The 19,659-nt window shown below is 40.3% G+C and overlaps 1 protein-coding gene across 6 annotated transcripts in view; it reads right to left on the bottom strand.

Moving 5' to 3' along the window:
• Nucleotides 1–19,659, bottom strand: part of mam (neurogenic protein mastermind) — a 220,265-nt gene that overhangs the window by 72,890 nt on the left and 127,716 nt on the right. The window lies entirely within an intron of this gene.

Here is a 19,659-nt window from a genome sequence, read left to right as displayed (position 1 = left end):
CCCAAATCCCTATCTCCCCAAATCCCTACCTCCCCAAATCCCTATCTCCCCAAATCCCTACTTCCCCAAATCCCTACTTCCCCAAATCCCTACTTCCCCAAATCCCTAACTTCCCAAATCCCTACTTCCCAAATCCCTACTTCCCAAAATTTCCAAATTGTCCTCCTCTCCAAATCCTCAACTCCTCAAGTCTACAAATCAAATAAAAAATTTGATGCCTTGACCAAGATGCAATTCACTTACACCCTACACATACAGGGTGAATCAAACGAAAAAAGTATTCATTGTGAAACGTAATCGATGGAGAATTGAATATTCGCTAATGGACGTTACTAAGAAGTAAATTGATTAATTCGTCGTTTGTCTAAGTTGATAGAGTAATTGATGAGGTTTCGATCGAAAGAGCGTCAAAGGCAATTGTAACGCAATCATACATCGTCCACGTTAAATTGATATTTATACGTCTGCGACTAAATTAGAACGGCTTATAAATATCGAAGCCGCAAATAGCGTTCCATCGCGACACGTGCGTCCACATGAGACATGCACTTCGCATCTTTGTTTATTATTTACTGTTTACCCTTTGAAACGTCGACCCACAGCTATCTGCAGCTGCTACTACAATTTTGTGTGTTTCGTATGCACTTGGGACGAAGGAGGCAACCTCACACTTATCACTTTTCTGATACATCACTACGTATAATAAATTCAAATCTTTAGTACATTATTAATCTTAATTCTTAGTTCATTCTGTTATGTGTCACGTGTGGAGCTACTCTAAGTTAGAGCTATGAAATGTAGTTTGTTAGTGCCTATAGTGACTTCAAGGTTTGAACATCAAAAAATGTAGGATCATTCAAACTTAAAAGTATAGCAATAAAACCTGAAAATTTGATATTATGACAATTTTATAATTTATAATTGAACTATTATTTTATAGTTAAACTTTTATGATTGAACTATACCAACTACTCCAACTATTCCTCAATTATTCCTACATATAACTCAAACCTCCCAAATTCCCAAAGTTATATCACAAAGAATACACTTATATCACAAAGCAATAAAATGTTTCGTCCACGTTTTTCCGGCAGCCTATAGACACGCAGAAAAACTGTACGGGACAAGTAACCGGATCGACAGCAGTCCAGAAATAAAATGCTCAGCAGAGTGGTCTAATCGTGGCTATAGTTAGAAACAATTATCGACCAGAACGAAGTCGGTCCCGGTTTACGGTCAATCGGCGTCGTTTTGCGGCATCCACCCACCCTCGTCGCGTAGCCACCCTCGTTGTCCGTAACGCGGTAATTTAATTTTTCCGAAAATCCAGACGGCCGTGAACGGGACAAAAATTAGCGGACGCAGTTTAACCGTCCACGGTATTTCAATCCGTGTGAAATCATTTTTTGCGCCGTCGAGATGAGGTGAAACGTGCGGGGTTCGAAAATGAATTCCTTAGTTGATCACATTTATAAAACCGCGCTGGAATTTCATTTTAATACGATATAACCTTTTATGAAGATTTATTATATTTTTAGTATAATGATTTATTAAAAATCATATCCTTTATATATATCTTCTACGAGGATAGGCAACTTCTGTGTATGTGAAGGAAACTGTTAAATAAAATTTGTTGTATTAATATATTGGGTGAGGCAGAAAATATAAACTGCTTTAATAATTGTTAGAAGTAAATGATTAGACTCCACACTTTGCATGAGACAATTTAGAACTGATCTAATTAAATATCTACAAATTTTTTTGAGAATGTGTATACATATACACAATTTCCATAACTATCTTCGAATTTTTCTTTTGACTTTTCTTCAAAACTACATCTTCTTCAAAGCAACTACATGAGCACTGACAACTAGAAAATCGGCAGTGATGAAAGACTACCTTTCTCAAAATAAAATTGTCTGGACCGCTTTCGGTAACCGAAGTCGCCAAAGATTTCTAACTCGATAATCGACAAAGGAGCAGTTTCCTTGTCCAGAGCAGGTGAACAGAGAAAGAGAGAGAGAGAAGAGGAACCGTGCAACATCGACTATCCATGTAGGTTTATTATCAGTGGCTGGTAATATCGTGTCAAGCCACGAGTGTACGAAGGCGTACTGTAATTGCGGTGGAAGCGATGCGGTTAATAGGGTGTGGCAGCCCCTGCTTCCAAAGTTATTACGTCCCTATATTATTGATACAACTCCATTACGAAAGTCCTTCGAGAGTTCGGATAGAACACGATGTGTCGGGGTCACTGCTTCCGAGACGACCTTTCCTTCCTGCAATCTCGGAAATTTTCTGATCGCCTTAACACGTTCGGTGTAACCCCGGAAACAGATACGAGATACTCTCCGTATATTGCCGTGAATGGTGGGACTGCAGCTGTATGCTGGAGTGGAATATTCATGAGGAAAGGGGGTTGGTAAGGTGGGTAGGAATTTGGGAGTTTGGAGACTTCAGGATTTGGAGATTTGGTTATATGGGAATTGTATTGTGTTTTATTTTGTCAAGTGAGATGGCGTATGAGAGGGGTTCCTCTCACTTTACCCGTTATATGGGAATTTGGAACGTTAAGGGATTCGGGAATGTGGAATTGGTGAATGTGGAATTGGGGAATGTGGGAATTGGGGAATGTGGGAATTGGAGAGTGTAGGAATTGAAAAATGAAGAAATTGGGGAATGTGGGAATTGGGGAATGTGAGAATTGGGGAATGTGGGAATTGGGGAATGTGAGAATTGGTGAATGTGGGAATTGGGGAAGATGGGAATTGGTGAATGTGGGAATTGGGGAATGTAGAATTGGGGAATGTGGAATTGGGGAATGTGGGAATTGGAGAATGTGGGAAGTGGGGAATGTGGGAATTGGAGAGCGTAGGAATTGGAAAATGAAGAAATTGGGGAATGTGGGAATTGAGGAGTGTGTGAATTGGTAAATGTGGGAATTGGGGAATGTAGAAATTGGGGAGTATGGGAATTGGGAAATGTGGAAATTGGGGAATGTGGAAGTTGAAAAATGCTAGAATTGAAGAATATAAGAATTGAAGAATTTTGGGATTTGGAAGTTTAGAAATTTAAAAATTTTTAAATTTGACCTCAACGTTCTACCTATTCACCGGCAATATAACACGTGGATAAGTCCCACAAAACCTTCTTCCTCCAAAAGTACATGAACTCAATAATGTTATAGCAATCCTACAGCATCGTGGACGTCCACGTACAATAAGAAACAGTTAATATCACCGATTCCGGAATACAGGATCGGTTTCGTGCGTCGTTTTGATGATATCGCGCGTCAACTATTACGGCTCACGATAGATCTGCGTGTCACGATACAAAGCACAAGCGCGGCCGTAGACTTTCGTCGCTTGATATGCAGATTTCCAGTAATTACAATAACAAATCGCGCACGGGCAGACATAATGGAATCACGTGATTGTAACGTGCGTAACCGGCACATACGCGATATGCGAACCGACAACAGTACGTGTATACCGATTCGCGTGTGTCTCTTCCCCTTGTACACCGGTGCACTGTTATATCGAGAAAGCTATCGATATCTCTGCGAAATAATCCGCTATCGTAATTGTTCTTCTAAAATTCGCAAACTTGCGGATTCGAGGTTTCATCATGTAAATATGGTAATTTAGGATGTTATAAAATAACATATCATAAGCATAACATATGAATTTGGGTATGTTATGAAATGTTCCTCTTTTTGTTCTTTCAGAGGTTACTTTAGAGATGTAATTCTTTTGGGGAATTATACTGTGTTCAGTTTTAAGAATGTCATATGTGGTCATATGGCACCCGCACGTCGATTTCTTCGTCGTCGATGCGCGAGTATCGCGAACAGAGACGCGAGTGAATGGAAGCAAAACAGAGAAAAACAGAGAACCCTCTCTACACTCGACCAGGCGGTGATCATGTTATGCAATCTCCTCGTCACAATCCTCGGTAATTGCTTATTTATTACTCTATCACGCCATGCTCTGATTTTTGTCTTCGACTATCGTAGGAAATACCGAATTCTATATTGCATCAATTTCGAAAGGGTAGAGGATACTTTTTGTGTAAATTGAGTTTTGTAGTGGATAGTAGACTGGGGTGGGTAGCGGGGTGACGAGGTTTAAGTTTGAAAATTTGAGTTTTTTAATGTTTATATTTGGGGATTTTGGCAATGATTGGTTTTTACATTTTTTAATATATAAATATTCAGGTTCTCAAATTTCTAAATTTCCACATTCTAAAATTCCAACATTCTCCAACTCCCACATTCTCCAATTACCACATTTCTCAATTCTCACATTCCCCAATTCCAACATTTCTCAATTCCAACATTCCCCAATTCCAACATTCCCCAATTCCAACACTCCCCAATTTCCACATTCTTCAATTCCAACATTTCTCAATTCCCACATTCCCCAATTCCAACATTTCTCAATTCCAACACTCCCCAATTTCCACATTCTTCAATTCCAACATTTCTCAATTCCCACATTCCCCAATTCCCACATTCTTAAATTCCTACATTCCCAATTTCCCACATTCTCCAATTCCCACATTCCCCAATTCCCACATTCTTAAATTCCTACAATCCCCAATTCCCACATTCACCAATTTCCACATTCCCCAATTCCCACATTTTCCAACTCTTATCTTCCCCAATTCCCAAATTCCTACACTCTAAATTTTTTCAATTTCCACATCTTGAAATTTATGAATCCCCAAATTTCTAAGCACCCAAATTTCCAAGCATTCAAATTCCCAAATCCCCAAACTTCTACACTTCAAAATCCCCACCTCTCAAAATTCTCAAATTCGCAACACATCTCAAATCCATCAAATTCCTTACAAATTTCCTCCTAAACATCTAAATTCGTAGCCCAGTAATTTCAAAACACCGACGTCTAAATATCTCGTTAGCGTCTCACATACAAATGGCCATGATTTCCTGCGATCTATCCAGCATTGTTCTAAACTGTCGCACAGATCGCGTCTTCTCGGGATCGCGAGTCACGAGAGGAAATCGAACTCAAAAATGAAGGAGTCGAGTGTTTATTCGGAGCGCGACGTCAATACTCGATAATACGACGCGCGTATTAATTTCGCATCGACCAATCGAGCACGACTATCGCGTTCAGCGTCCGGTCTATAACACAGTTGATACTCTCGCATAATTCACGAGATATCCATGAAATAATTCAACAGAAGCGTGGGAGATTCCATTTGCGAAACGATAGTTCACGCACGCGACGAGGAACAACCCTTGCGAGTTATCGATATTGCGTGCACGCATTTTGAACAACTTTTTCCCGCCATCATTTTCTTCTGCGAAAAAATGAAATTTCCTCCAGAAATGGTGAATAAAATCGCGCGAAAATGAACAGCGTTCGTCGATCGAAATCACCGATTGTTCGAACCGTATGACGGAGTTTCACGTTAGACTCCGATAATAGAGCGTTATCGACGACTACCTTGACCTCGAGGCACGCGGAATAAGGAACGAAAAGCGGGGAAAAAATAGAAACTGTACAATACACCGTAGTTTCGTATTACAATGTGAATGCAAATTTTTATATTAGATATCTGGCGTTCCGCTTCGTAATGTTCGCCATGGTGAAACGGGAATACCGCGAGATAAAGAACGACCGGCACAACCTGCAGAACAAATGTAGCGAAGATTTTCTTCGGGAATAGAAAAAAGGTAATCGAATTCGCGGGGAGACTGTAAACTCTTGTTACATCGCCATCTTGAATTTAGCGTATCGATCTCACCGTTCTTTTCAAGATAAAGTTACGCGTCACTCCGCGTTTTTAATACTCTTTTAAGAAACAATAATTGATACACTTTTTTATGAAACTGATAACTTTACAAATATTAACGTATCTTATTAAATTATACTTAACAAATTATATTTGTCAAACACCTTGATAAAAGTACTGTGAAATGAAACACCTTTTAACCTCAAATTGAGGGATCAGTATCAACAGATCGTTTTATTCGTCATATTTAACCCCTTGATATGTTTGTGTACTATGATTTATTTATGAGGCGAGTCAGTCAGAATTAATCACAGCTACAATATTAAGAGACAAAGAAAGTTGAAATGTTATGACAATTTCGTATCACTTGAATTACAAATCAGTGTATTAAAAATATGAGCAAAAATGATCAGAGTTGAAGTGCGTCGCGAGTGCGTCATTGTAGACTCAAAATAGTGCAAGTTAAAGCAAAATTAATTGTAACGATAGTTTAAATATGTACTCTATACTTTGATATTTGAAGAGCAGTTTCTTTTGTTCAGACATTCCACACACACATGGAGTATCAATCGAAAAAATTGTCCGTCGCTGGCAGTAAAACGAAAGTGTACCAAAACTGTTCGGTTTGCTATGAAAATATGAAAAGCGAAGTTACGGGTAAATTTTGAAAAATTTTTTTGGAGAAACGGGCGGATGGAGGAAACGCAGGAGAGAAAGCGCAGATCGATCGGGTCGGTGCAACGGCACGAGCTGCAGGCCCGGCCGCCTTTTCGCCATGGCGATAAATTCTGGCGAGCTTGCGAACTAGCTAGCTAGCGAAACTAGTCGAGAGCAAGAGAGAAAACGTTCCGAGGCGAGCGCGATCCGCTCAGCTTTCCTGCAAAATATTTCAGCACCTTGGCACGACTCCCATCGGGGCGTCGAATTGATTATTGAACAAACAGCGTGATACCTGACTTACGTCGACGTCGTGGCGACTGTTTCCCCATAGAAAAGAACTTGCCTCTATCGTCCCGAACACATCGTGCCCGGAGAAAGATAGGCAAACGGATAGCAGAGAATGAACGTCCTCGCGGAAATTTATAACTGGCCACGATGCTAGCTTCGCTGGAGCTCCAGCTACGATGCAATTTACAGCTTTCCTTATTACACGATATCCGCGACTCGCTGCTTTCTCTCTTATTTTCTTATCTCGCTCGCAATATGCTCCGATGAAACACGACGATTTCGTCTTATTTGCGCCCGCGAAATTACCACGGAATTTCGGCAAAATTCGATAACGCGCTGCTGAAACTGGAAGCTTGACGGAAAAAGACTGCGCAGAGCGATCGTTAATATTCTTAATGCAAAATGGCTGGTTGCCAATTACAGAGAACAATGACCGATGTCTCGAAGCATACGGTGACACAAATTGATGACATTAAACTATCGCAAAATAGCGCTCGTCTATTCGAAGCTGACCCTATCGTGCTCTCAATAATTTATTTAACGAAAATTCTGAGCAACAAACGATCATCTTGCACCGGAACAAAACATCCTTCGATCGCGTTACGTGCAGAAATAAACGTATTCGTTTCTGCGAACCAATCGATATTCCTTTCCGACATACGCAACAACCTAATATAATCTCGGTAACTGGTCTATGCATCGGAATCAAGTCGAGGGGAAATTCCGTTTTACAATCGTCTCTCCGGCGTTCGTTAACGGATCGCCGGCGAGCAGATGAAAACAATGTTTGCGTTGGCGACTGACTGATTAAATATAGTGGCTCGTAGAATTGAATCGGCCGTTACAGGATAAGATAGTCGGGAACGAGAAGTTTCAGTAGTCGTGGCCAGACCACTAGCGAATTAGCGTGGTTCGGTAGCTGGAATAATAATGTTCCTTTCGAGCGGGTGCACAGCGGGCCCGCCGTTAAATTATCCTGGTTCTCGTTGGTGAAGAAATTCACGCCCGAGCACCGTATCTTTTTTAATTAAACCTCCTCTGTCCGGGTGTCTCTGATGACATAGATGAATAAATGATAACTAGGAATAATCTCGTCGCTCGGGTAAGCTGCGCGTCCTAATGAATATTTATCCAATCTACCAGACCCGCTCAAATTAAATATTTCCCTTCGCAGCGTTTACGATAAGCTACCGATTTAACCGCGGATATCAATCAATTCCGCGATGTTTCCTTGTTAAGAGACCGGGTAATCGAATGGAGTTCGACAGGTTGATTACGGGTCCCGACAGGTTCATCCTCGAGTTACATCGCGTTATCGCGCCACCGCGAAACTTCTTTCGGCACAAAGAAGACGAGGAGAAGTCAAAACATTGTCTCTTCGGCTTGATCTTACTAGTCGAGAAAGTTTTCGCGACTCGACGAAGACTTAAAGGCGACTCGTCGCCCGGAAGTTGCCTCTTGTGGATAAAGTTCACGAGACCGTGCCGGCACTTCTACCCTCTTCTTCCTTCACCCTTTACACCCACACGTACACGCGTTGATGTACGTGCGCCTGGCCAACGGGGAAAGATTGCCTCCCTAATTTTCCTTCTTCTTCCTGCAGTCTCTCCTTCACCTACCTGTACAAGGCTACTTTCGGTAATCTCTATGTAAAATGCTTTCAGAATATGATCAACTATCGGAATACTCTCTTGCAATAATTTTTTTTTAAATATTTTATGGAATTACATTTTTTACATCTACATATTGTAATAGCATTATGGTAATACAACTGATCGTATTATAATCACAGTGTCACATTCAACACGTTCATTACGGTAACACATTTCATCCCCTTACAAAGTGTCCCTTGTAACATGTCATTCCTTTAACGAACATGAACAGAATTCTTCGTTTCTTCAAAAGATACAGTTTTAAAAAAATGTGTACTCCGTTTCTCCGGTCTTCACCCTACAAATGCGAAGCAACCCCCTCCTTTTCTCAGCGAACGGTGCGAGCATGAACGCGTTCAGAGCAGGTTGGAGGGTGAAAGAGGTCGAAGGGAAATCGATATCTGGTGGCGGCACGTCACCGGTGAAAATCGGACCGATGGCCCAGTAGTTTAACCCCTCGTCGAAGGGATGAAGTGTTAAAAACCTTGTCGGTATAGCTTCCGTTCTCTTGACGCGTTCGTCGCGACGCGAATTTTAAACGACCCTTATTTTCGCGCCATTACTGACATCGATTATGTGCTTACGGTGATTCGGAGGGAATCTAAAGGGACGTTATAAAGTAAATAACGTGGGTGTCTGACATTTTCAAATTTTTTAACATTCAACCTTTAAAATTGAGGAATTTAAAGGTTGCAATCAAATTTGCAATTTAAAAATTTGTAAACTTCCAAACATTTTCTCCATTTAGAATTTAAAAGTTAATTTCAGGAAGTAAATCCTTGATAAACGCCGGAACCGTCCTTATGTTTGTTCAAAAAGCTTCGAGTTATCGTTTGTCGATCGAGAAACGTACATTTACGTAGAGGAACGATACAGGTGCATAAATTTTCCAACAGACTTTCGAGTCCACGGAATTCCCCTCGAACTAACCCCGACGTCTTACTTGCTTGTATTTAGTTTCGCTGTAACCTCGGAAGTTCTGGCTCGACGAACTTTCCGAAAGTTGTTTTTCCGCGCCATAATAGTATTTCACTGTGTTGGATGCATTCGAATATCAGCCCCTGAGTGGAAATAATGTGTCTCACCCTCGTGAATTTTCTGGGCCACCGATATTTAGCGACTTTAACCTGCTATTTAACATCAACCCCGATTTACAAATTTTTAATTTTGAAAGCTGGATATGTGATAACTTGAAAATTTAACGATATGAAAATGTAGAAAATTACAAATATAAAAATATAAAAATTTAGTAGCTTAAAAATTTAAAAACTTGGAAATCGATTACTGATGAGTCTGTACTCTTAGAGTGTAGTAACCTAAGATTTAGTTAAGAAAGGAGTTTGAAAGGCTAATAAAGAGTCGATCGATTCTCGTAACGCGGTTTTCTCGAATTTCTTAGCTGTCAAGAGGCCTCACGAACGAGGAAGCCACGACATAGCGGCCCACGAAGCTGCCCCACCGAGCTTTATTAACCGTTCGTGATTTACAGCGACCCTCGCGGCTGATATGTTTCCCTTCAAAATGAACCTGCGCTCGCGCGTTCGATTTAATTGCAAAAGAGTACGTCGAATGATTTACAACTGTTCCGTTATGGCGTTGTTCCCGATACGGTTCGTTACAAATTCTCCGTTACGCGAAACGTAATGCGAGTCATTCGATCGACCAAGAAAGAGTTTCTTCCTTTACTATTTCTCTTGGTCTTCAGAAAATTTTTCAGGCGATAAAACTTCGCAAGATATCCGACAGATCCGTTCGCGTTCTACGTACAGGTACGGCTTCCTTAATGCTTGATCAATAACGCCACGTTTACAACGCGCCACGTGCTTTTCTTCTCTTGTGAACCTGCGTTGAGATCGCGATGGAAGAAGCATTTCTCGACGACTCGAAGTCCAATAATTTTATATAAAAATTAGCAAAAGCATCCCTTTCAGCATGACTTCAAAACTTTAAGTAAGTTGTAATTAATTTAAAAATTTGTGTAAGCATCTATCTGGTCAAGTTACTAATTTCAAGAATCTAAATCTGATCCACAATAAATCGACATAAGCAAAAGGAAAGTGGTACTCGAATCGCAAGGATGGAACTATAATAGAAGTAAGAATGCATGAAATTAAATAGGGTATCCGGAAAAGGGTGAAAAATCAGCGCGAACAAAATAAATCATCGTGACGCGTGTACGAAGTGCGGCGCGGATTAAAAATATACGCGGTGCGTCGCCGCGAGGCCAGATAAACCGCACGCTGATTATTTCGCCGGCAATGAAAACATTGAAGATACTAGTCGCTCGACGGTTAAAGCTCGTTCACATCCAAAGTTAGCGCCAGAATTCCCACAACACACGTTTTTGTCACCGATAAATTGCTCGACTCTTCGTCGCCCCTCCTAGAGATAATGTCGTTCCAATAAAATCACTTTACGCGCTCGCGCGAACTGATAACGCGTCGCTTAAGTATAATAAAAATGAACCGTGAACGTGCTTTTGGGAGGACGCGTAAGCTTCCCTCGTATTTTCAATTTTCAACGCAATTCGATATTCTTCAACATTTCTGCATGGAGTCAATTATTTGTGTAACGGTTTATTAAAAGCGTCGGGTACAAAATGTGTAATATAAATTGAACGGACTTAATTTGGTAATTGAGTTCAGATATTGTATGATTTTTAAATTTTGGATACACTTCTGAATTGATGGAAACAAATGGGGGATTGATAATGGACTTTCTAGAAATTGTATCATTAATTCGTTTGATATGTGATTAGAAATATACTTGTATGTATACTTGTAAAAATAAATACATATGTAATAGTAATTTTAAAATTTAGGAGTGTGTACAATATTCTGAGGGGATTCATATGACTTTTTCAATTCCATAATTAAGGAAAGATAATTAAAAAGAAGAAAATGTAACTTCACAATAGCTCTCAGAATGTTAACACAACTGGCAGGAAATTCAAACATGTATCTAACATATAAGTCTTACGTGCAAAAGCATTTCATTTGGAATTATTCTAATTACACAAAAAAATAAGAAGTGAAATAGTACATATGGTACAATAGTAGACACGTGTCTTCGAGTCTTATCGACACCTATCGAAGTCCAGGGTCGCCCGACTACATTGAAATACATTGACAACGTATAACAAATTTATGTCGGCAAAAATCCAGGCAATGAATTTCTAATGCAATAAAAATGTAATGAAAGAAGGAAAGGAGCATATTAGCAGCAATTTAGATTTGGTTGATAACGGAAGCTTTTAAAGGGATGAGATCGCAATCAAGAAAGCGCGGAAGGAGCGCGATATCGCGTGGTCGCGTAAACGCGCGCAGAGGGTCGATTTTTGGAGAAATTCGATCGATCGCAGGAGGAATCGCCGGTGTAAGCGACACGAGGAGCCACCAACAGAGCAAAGGCTGGCTACGTAATCGCGAGTTCGGGCCAAAGTCTAACAGACACGACACACCTCCGACCTTCCTATCGATCTGCGGCTGGAGGTTTTACGCGTCCTCCACCCTCCGCAAGCTCGTCGACCCTCTCCACCCTCTCGCTGTACGCTCGAGTCCTCGCGAGAAGGAAAAGCAAGCAGGTAAAGCTTTCGTGCGAACGTTTCTCGGCCACCTTTACCCCTCTATCGAGCCTACTACCGTCGCTAGCCCCCCTTTTCTTCTCATCCCCCGTTCACAAACTGTCGACCGCGACCCAGGCATGAAAGTTACGTGCACCCATCCGATTGAAACTGCGCGGCTCTGATCGATCTATACGCTCGGCCAGAAAAATATCGCCAGTGAAAAGAATTTCAGACAAATTTTACAACTAATTTGCCCGGTGAATGAAACTCGTTTAACGAAATAATTAATGGAAAATTGGGAAATAGCTTTAATATTGCATTAACTTCGCGTACGCCAGCGGAATGGTTAAATTGGAAAATAAAACGATAATTCTGAATAATTATAATTGTACTGCGTGCCGTAATACACGTGTCCGCTTGCATTCCGACATTTATCGTGTGAAGCTCCATTTATACTTAACGTCACGTTAACGTAACTACCCCTTCTTTCTACATTTACTCTGGTATCTCCTGTATAAATCGTTTAATGACACTTTTAAGTCATGAATGTTGATCACAATATTGTGGGATCAAGTAAAAATGGTGCTTGCGTTTTCTTAACACGTCAGTAACATCGAATGTTCACATTTATCGACTCATACAATTATTCCTACTGACCTATTTAGTTTTAGTCTTCTAATTTAATTATAAAAGTCAATAGTGTGTTAGAATAATTTTGCAACAAGAGATATGTCAATAATTTTATTTAATACCGCCTCGATTTAATCTCTGAGGTCTCCGATAGAGGCAAGTGAAAACTGAACGTTGCACTCGTTTCTATTTTACAAATTTCGGGCCACGCTTTGACACAGAGGTTAAAGGTACCAGAATTTCCAATTTCGGTCGATGCACGAAAGAGAATGCGTTCGCAGAAAAGTTCGAAGGCACGTTCGAAACGATTCGGCGATATTTCTGTGCGTGTCGACGAGAGGGGAGGATTCATAGCCGGAACGAGTTTTCGTCACAGTAGAAATTAGCTGAGAAACACGGTGGTTTATCGCGTCGTAAAGCGCGGTTGCATCGCGAGCAAACAGTCGATCGTATTGTAACAACAACGAGTAGCGAGGAAAAGAGAACAGCAGAGGAAAACAGGGCGACGAGGAAAACCGTGAATGACGCCGAAGCGAGTTACACCACGGCTCGGATTATCGGACGCGTGTTCGAGCAATATATTTGTGACGAACGGGAGATTATTCCAGAAATTTCACGCTCTCTATTGTTAGGAATACCAACGTACGCTAATTCTCGCAACTTTTAACCTTTAAGATCATTAACCGTTTATCCCCGTACGAATATCAGTCGACCTGTTGAATAAATTTGCTCGATAAACCTGGCAAATATTTTTAAAACGGCAAAACATGCAAATCTCCATTTGCATGTAACATTCACAGATTTGTAGTTCAATTTAAATTAAAGTTGAAAGTTCACAGAAATTTCAAACGTTTGAAGATACGAAAATTTAGATATACACAAATTTGGAAACTTGTTTGAACTTTTCACGAATGGGTTTGATTGAGATCTTGAATGGCGTTCATAGAAATTTTTAAAATTTGACTCATTTCCCTGCACCGTCGATCCGCTACCAAGCTAAATATATCGCCACAGATACGGGGTCTATCGACAGAACAGCAAAGACGCTCAAATCTCGTTTAAAGCGTAGCCTAATAACGTGGCAAGGTCGTACAGGCGTATTTCGGTGCCTCGAATCGAGAATTACGGGACTAGCTGAGAATTAATAGTCTCCGAATAGCTACACATTTCAAAGGAACAAGAATGCCAATTCGAGTCTGATTAACCTGTAACTTCAACACTAGTCAAGATTATTTTAAATGCAATTTAAAGATCTTTCGATAAATGTTCTTTCGATGGCGGCTCGACAAATGTCGTCTCGATAAATGACCGCTTAACGAACGGCGGCTCGATAAGTGACCGTTCAGTATGAGGGATTCTTGGAGCATCCGTAGCGATATAGAGAGAGGCTTCCACCATAGAGAATCCACGATTTCGTTATCATTTTCACGGAATAAATTTGTTCTCCCGATGGAACAAGAATGCCAATTCAAGTCTGATTAACCTGTAACTTCAACACTAGGTTGTCAAGATTATTTTAAGTGCAATTTAAAGATCTTTCGATAAATGTTCGTTCGACGGCTCGATAAATGTCGTCTAGATAAGTGACCGCTTAACGAACGGCGGCTCGATAAGCGACCGTTCAGCTTGTGGCATTCTTGGAGCCTCCGTGGCGATATAGGGAGATCTTCCACCATAGAGAACCTTTCGTTATCATCTTCACGGAATAAATTTGTTCTCCCGATGGCCACCCACGTGTTTCTAAAATAAATTACACTGCGCCGGGCAAACAGGTTTATTACTGGTCGTGCATTCGCGAACTGGAGCGGCCGAGACGCGACCCTCTCGCGTCCATAAATATTAAAATGTCCTTAAAGCTTTATTTAGGCGATACCGTTTGCTCGTGGCCGCGCGTGTTTCACTTTCACGGCTCGTCAGAACGAGCTTATCGTTCCTGGATTCCGAAAAACCGGAGAAAATTTGTTCACTCGGAAATAATTCCTTTGCCTTTCGATCGAGAGAATATGCCCCGTGCACTCACATTTTTAGCGCCGTGTCTCTCGTATCTGGCGCTGACGCAGGAACTTTTATACGGATTTATCATTTGTGTTATTTTGCGTTACATATTTTACATTACAATGTAAAATATTGTATTGCCTATTTTACGTTGCAAATTTTATATTACAAAAATATTTCGTATTATAAATTTTACGTTAGTTATTTTCAGATCGTAAATGATTTTGTTGAATATTAAAAATTGGGATGATTTTATCCTCGAATGGAATGATCATTTTTTATATTGGTAGAGAAATTAAAATGTGAAGAGGCGAATGACAATATCCGTTAAAAATGTCAACCAGTTTATTGAACAGTTTATATAGAGCAGCAATATCGATCATTTTCTAGCTTTGGAACAAGACTATGCTAACTGACAATTACCTGAATTTATTGGACATGACAAGTTGTGTAACAAAACGGGTCTAAATATCGCGAGATTATTTAACGACATTTATTTGAAATATGAGCGAATAAATTTTACGACGATTTTAGGCTTGCACCTAAAGTGTCGACACGTTGAAAGCAACAGAGAATGCAGATTTGCATAGTCACGCTAGAACGATTCGATTTTGTTAAATTCGTTATGGTACGCGGGTTATCGAAGATTATCAAAGATACGTTTAAATTATTAATTACATCTGCTATAATTTCTCGGTAATTAATGTTTTTTAAATACAACGCTGCAGTAGTTTGACAATCAATAAATCTGGCAATTAAATACCCTCAGGGATTTAACCCTTTGCAGTCGAAATTCTGCCAATTCCCAGTAGTCTGCTACTAATAAATTTTGAAAGCTTTTCAAATTACTCTCGATCCAGTAAATCTAGTCGATATTAAATTTAAAATACAATATAAAGTAAAATAAAGATAAATCAACTGTTTCGTTACCAGGGGTAATTTAATTAAAAATCGTGAAATCAACATCCTGCACGAAACAACAATTTACTGATTAAAATTGTATTATTGGCTGCTTATTTTTATGTTGTCTTTACCATTTTCTGCGTTACGTATTAATCAGGTAGGACTCTTTTTGATAATACAGGGTAGATACAGGGGTAGATGTCATCCATCTTGAATTTGTATAGATTTATTAGGAAAATTTGTCTTATGAAAACGTTCAAATATTCGAATTTGTAAATTTATTTCTAAGATTCAAGATTCAAAAATTTCTAAATCTCTGTATTGACAGGTTTATGGATCTCAAAATTTTCAAAGCTAAAAATTCTCAAATTTCCAGATTTTGTACTAACAAGTTCCTAAATTTCCAATTACCTAAATCCTTGAAATACTGCGTTGATAAATTTCTAAATTATCGAGTTCCAAGATTTTCAGATTTCCAAGTCCTCAAGTTCCTAAGTTTCCAAATCTCCAAATCTTCAAATCCCAAAATCCCCAAATTCCTACGTCCACGAATTTCCAAATCTCCAAATTCCTAAATTCTCAAGTTTCCAAATTCCCAAATCCCAGAATCCTCAAATCCCAAAAATCCCCAAATTCCCCAAATTCCCCAAATTCTCAAATCCCAGAATCCTCAAATCCCAAAATTCCCAAATCCCAAAAATTCCCAAATCCCCAAATCCCAAAATTCCCAAAATCCCCCAAATCCCAAAATCCCCAAATCCCGGAATCCTCAAATCCCAAAAATCCCCAAATCCCAAAAATTCCCAAATTCCCAAATTCCCAAATCTCCAAATCCCAAAATTCCCAAATCCCCAAAAATCCCCAAATTCCCAAAATCTCCAAATGCCCAAATCCCATAAATTCCCAAATATCCAAATCCCCAAATTTCCAAAATCTCCAAATGCCCAAATCCCCAAATCCCAAAAATCCCTAAATTCCTAAATCCCCAAAAATCCCAGAAATCTCAAAAATCCCAGAAATCCCAAAATTCCCAAATCCCCAAATCCCCAAATCCCCAAATCCCCAAATCCTAAAATCCCAAAATTCCTAAAAACCCAACTTTAATACCCAACTTATAATTTTTTCCGATTAGTGGATTTCGACCGCAGTCGTTATCGCTCGCTCGATATCAGAGTCGACCAAAGTATGCCAGATTCTTCGCATCGACGCCCGATAGAACGATGCGTGCGCGATACCGCGGTCGAAACCTCGAAGTCAGTTGTCGGTCGCTTCCGCTGCTCGCTCGGCGCGGCTCGGCTCGGCTCGGATCGGCTTCAAGCAACGCGTGTAATCAGGCGGTATAAATAATTCCGTGGAACAGCCATGAGGCGCGACCACCCGAGCAGAGAGCTCATTCCTCTGTTATGACACTCCGGAATCCGGGGCGCCTAAGCAACCCCTTTGCGTCCAGAAAGCACGCGCCACTCTTCCTGCTACTTGATTAACTAACTATAACCCTTTTAAAAACCATAATGCAACGTCTACACATTTTATGTAGGCGTTATGCACTTTACAAAAATAAATAGAAGGTGTTCTATGTTGTGATATTGATTCGATGAAGATAAAACAAATTTAGTAAAATAGGGGTGTTTGATTGCGACAGAAAATTTTACATTTCCAAGCTGAAAGAAATCGAAGAGCCGTTTTCATTCGGTAACAGTTATTTTCTGCTAAAATCTAACGGTACAGAACAGCGGTATTTTGTTCGATCACAAAAGAAAACAAACTTAATGAAACTACGGAAACCTTTAAAATTTATCTTGGCTACAAGAACAGTGATTATTTTAACATAAAAAAAGGCAATTGCAATTTAAAAATTAACCTACACTCGACCAAAGTAAAATGCAAATGTTACGATGTTGATTAACAAAATTTTACAAATATAAAGTGTGAACAAAATGAAGTAGCTCAAGAAATTCTGCAGCAGCTCAAATGTCCCTCGAAGTAAAAGAAAATTGTTAAACGTAATTATAATTCAATTTTGTAGTTTCTTCCGCATGGTTCGTGATGAACGGATTAGCTCGGATCGTGAACCGGTCGTTAGTGCAACGGAATCGCTCGGTGCGCTTCGGACAAGGGGAAAACGCGGAATGTCCGCGAGCTCGCACTGGATGCCCCTATTATCGGTCGTCCGACCACCAGAATGCCGTTAGACGACGGCCAATCTATTGTTCTACGTGTGTGCATGCGATCTTGACGCTCCTCGGACGGCAAAGAGCGAAGCCAACGGCCTAACTGGGACGAAATCAATAGCGTCGCTCTCCAGACTTTTCCGTTTCTCGTTGCGCTCACCGACACACCGTTATCACTCCACAATTCAAATTTTCACACATGCATTTTTACTCATTCTGCATCGAGATGCACTTTCGAAATGGTACGTTACCCATTTGATGCAAGGTTTTTGAAACTTTAAAACTTCTCAAGATTCAAAGTTTCAAATTGTTTAACGTTGGGTATGAAGATAAGTGAGATAACCAATTTCATGGTTTTGAGGTTCTGAAGTTTTAGGAACTTAAGATTTGAAGGTTACGAAAGAGTCTCTGAATTTCTGAGATCTCAAGGTTAAAATTTGAAGAGTCCCTAAATTCTGAGTACCAAGTATGGTAGCCAGTCTTCAAGTGCTAAGATCTCAAAGTTTTGAAACATCAAGGTTTTACAGTTTGATGGACCAATAGTCTTAAGGTCTGACAGTCTTAAGGTCAAACAGTCTCAAGGTTCAGCAGTTTTAAGGTCCAACAATCCTAAGATTCTACAACGTTGAGGTCCTACAGTTCTCAGATTTTATATTCCTAAGGTTCTACCTTCTTAAATTTCCAAAATCCTAAGGTCCTATACTCCAGAGGTCCTGTAGTCCAGAGGTTCTACACTCCAGAGGTCCTATGATCCTAAGATCCTACACTCCTAAGGTCCTACACTCCTAAGCTCCTACACTCCTAAGGTCCCATACTCCAAAGATCCTATACTCCTAAGGTCCCATACTCCTAAGGTCCTACACTCCTAAGCTCCTACACTCCTAAGCTCCTACACTCCTAAGGTCCCATACTCCAAAGATCCTATACTCCTAAGATCCTATACTCCTAAGGTCCCATACTCCTAAGGTCCTACACTCCTAAGGTCCCATACTCCAAAGATCCTATACTCCTAAGATCCTATACTCCTAAGGTCCCATACTCCTAAGGTCCTACACTCCTAAGCTCTTACACTCCTAAGATCCTACACTCCCAAGGTCCCATACTCCTCAGATCCTATACTCCCAAGGTCCCATAGTCCTAAGATCCCACAGTCCACAATCCCACGATCCTATATTACTAAAGTCCCAAACTCCTACATTTCCACCAGTCCCAACATCCCAAAATGCCAACACCCTAAATCTCCAAACTTCCAAATTCCAAAACCCCAAAATCCCAACCTCACATTCTAAACTCACACCACCCCAAAATTCTAAAATCCCAAAATCCTGAGCTCTCAAACGCTCTATTCCCGCAACGCTCAAATATTTATTTATAGCTCGATCTAGATCGTATGAGCGACATTTTCATTAGATCATCGACGAGTATCACGGCGATGCAGTGTACAAAGTCACGGTATAATAAATACGTTCGTGTTATGCTCCAAGAGACACGCACCGCAATTTCAATACAAACAACCGGTATACGTGGTGCAATACAGTTACGGCGGTCAGACGTTTCCGGTTTCTTTGAATCTTCCAGAGAGACCAATGCGTGGGTAAGACGCGGGAACACGTTCCGAGCGGTGTCGTTGCAAGATCCACGAATGCACACGGTGATCGCGATAAATCGCGCTTCGATTCGATCAAACAAATACATCGACCAGTTTTCGTCGGTTTTCAGGAACGTACCGTTTTTATCGTCCCGGAACTTCCGTTATCTGCTGACATTTTGTGCACGCTACAAGTTATCGACAGACAGAACGAAGATAAAGGACAAAAAAAAATTCACGAATCGATACCTTTTATCCGAGTCTCGATTGAAAAACGTTGGCGAGTCTGATTTTTTCTGCGCAAGTTAGAATGTTTTTGAAAACGCTGATCATGTGTCTGGTACGGTGTAATTCACACGATGAATAACCTAACCCAACTTTGTTTTATGACCTCTTCAAAACACCTAAACCAAACGAAGCTAACCTAACATGACCTCTTCAAAA

Source organism: Megachile rotundata, chromosome 5, assembly GCF_050947335.1.
Source record: "Megachile rotundata isolate GNS110a chromosome 5, iyMegRotu1, whole genome shotgun sequence".
Taxonomy (NCBI): domain Eukaryota; kingdom Metazoa; phylum Arthropoda; class Insecta; order Hymenoptera; family Megachilidae; genus Megachile; species Megachile rotundata.
Note: the sequence above shows the minus strand (reverse complement) of the source record. Positions and strands in the feature narration are given on the sequence as shown.